This window comes from Echinops telfairi, unplaced genomic scaffold (assembly GCF_000313985.2).
Source record: "Echinops telfairi isolate 266 unplaced genomic scaffold, ASM31398v2 ScPeMD7_7424;HRSCAF=8462, whole genome shotgun sequence".
Classification (NCBI taxonomy): Eukaryota; Metazoa; Chordata; class Mammalia; order Afrosoricida; family Tenrecidae; genus Echinops; species Echinops telfairi.
This window is the reverse complement of record NW_022111324.1, coordinates 95,759,201-95,761,045: the sequence shown is the minus strand read 5'-3', so window position 1 is coordinate 95,761,045 and position 1,845 is coordinate 95,759,201.

Here is a 1,845-nt window from a genome sequence, read left to right as displayed (position 1 = left end):
CTTTCTTATGGAGAAAACCTCTCCCCAACTAACCTCTGAAGGAGAGAAAGCTACAGATACGGAATCATTGGGAACTTCATGGGAACCTTTTATTAGAGAGTTAAGATTCATGAATTAATCAAATTTCAAGCTACCCAGAGATAGGGGAGCTTAGTCAAACAACAGTATTGGAAAACACAAAATAAAAAAGAAAAGAAAATGCAATTGATCCTCCTGATGGATTGTGTCCCTGGAACCCGTGGGTGGGTTGGGGTTCCAGATAACGCCACCCTTATAACTTTCACCTCACACTGTAGGGTTATTTATGCATGGCCCAAGTACAGAGCCAGCAGAAATCAATCATTCAACAGTCAGTCAATTGGTGGGAAATTTTCTGGCACTCCAGTTGAGCACTCAGTTCCTGATCAAAGATTGATGGTTGGAAGCCACTTAGAGGTACCTTTAAGGAAAGCCCTGTTGATCTATTTGCAAACCAGTTGCAGGCATTGAAAACGCTATGGAGCATAGTTCTACTCTGCACACTTGGGGTCACCATGAGTTGGAACTGATTCAACAGTGACTATTTTCGTTTTAATTTTACTGCTAAGTGCTGTGACCACAGCAGTGACTAAGAACAACCTCTCCTTTTACAGAGCTCACAGCAACATGTGGGGACATTGTTTGTACAAGGAACCACCACCTTAAAAGAAGGTGGTGGTGTTAGGTGCCACTAACTAGCTTTTAACTCATAGTGGCACTAGGCACAAGAGCATGAAACACTCTACCAGCCTTATAGCTGTTGCTGGATTTTAACCCTTTTTTACACCACCATGACACTCATCCAATTAAGGGTCTTCCTCTTTTTCACTGACCCTATACCATACCAAGCATGTTATCTTTCTCCAGGTACTTGTCCCTCAGGATAGCATGCCCAAAGTATGTGAGGCCACATTGTCATGACCATATCTAAGGAACGCGGCACTACAGAACAGTGATATGCAAAGTGCTACAAGCTGGTGATGCAAGATGAGTGGAAACATTAATTTGTAGTGAGAATCTGAGGGAAAGCATCCTGGAGGAGCTCAGAATGCAGTTCTCAAGGGAACCAGTGTGGGCTGAAATAGCACAGGAAGTGAAGGGAGCCAAGGTATTGGTAGAGTAAGGAGCTGAGAATCAGACAGGCTAGAAAGAAATCTATCTCAGTGGGGAATCTTGGGATATCAGATAAAGCAGGATTCAAAACTTTAAGTTCCATTTTAGAAAATGAAATATGGTTGAAACACTTTGAGTTTAGTTGCTAACTGGAAGGTTGCTGGTTCAAACCCATCCGCAGCTCAGCAGGAGCAAAGACATAGCTGTGAGCTGATCACACTGAGATTACAGCCTAGGGAATCCCCTGATTCAACAGCTCATCAGCACCACACACTGGGAATGTATGCGTGTGTGGGAGCGCTTGGGTGGATGGTCGATATCTGCAGTGGTATATTGTTGCGTGTGAGTATTATTGCATGTCTTCATAAGAACATGTATGTGCCTGAAAGTGTGAATCATATCCTCTTGTTTTAGGAACTGGGACAAGGGTTTACCCTAAGAGAGATGTTATGTGTTCCCATCTTGATGGCTTTACAAAGCAGGCTGAAATAAAATTGAGCAAAATACCAATGAATACTTATGTGTTGCATACACAGCAGACAAGCAGGAAGGGGGAGCTTTCTGTCCCACACTCAGTGAAGAGAAGTTGTCTGTCTGGCATTGAGCAGTGTTTGAAAGGGAAGCAAGAAAACAACTGTGGCATGCGAATCTGCTCTTGACTCCAGGACTGGCCTCCGCACAGCCTGGATGTCAACAAGCTCTTCCTTGCTGTTC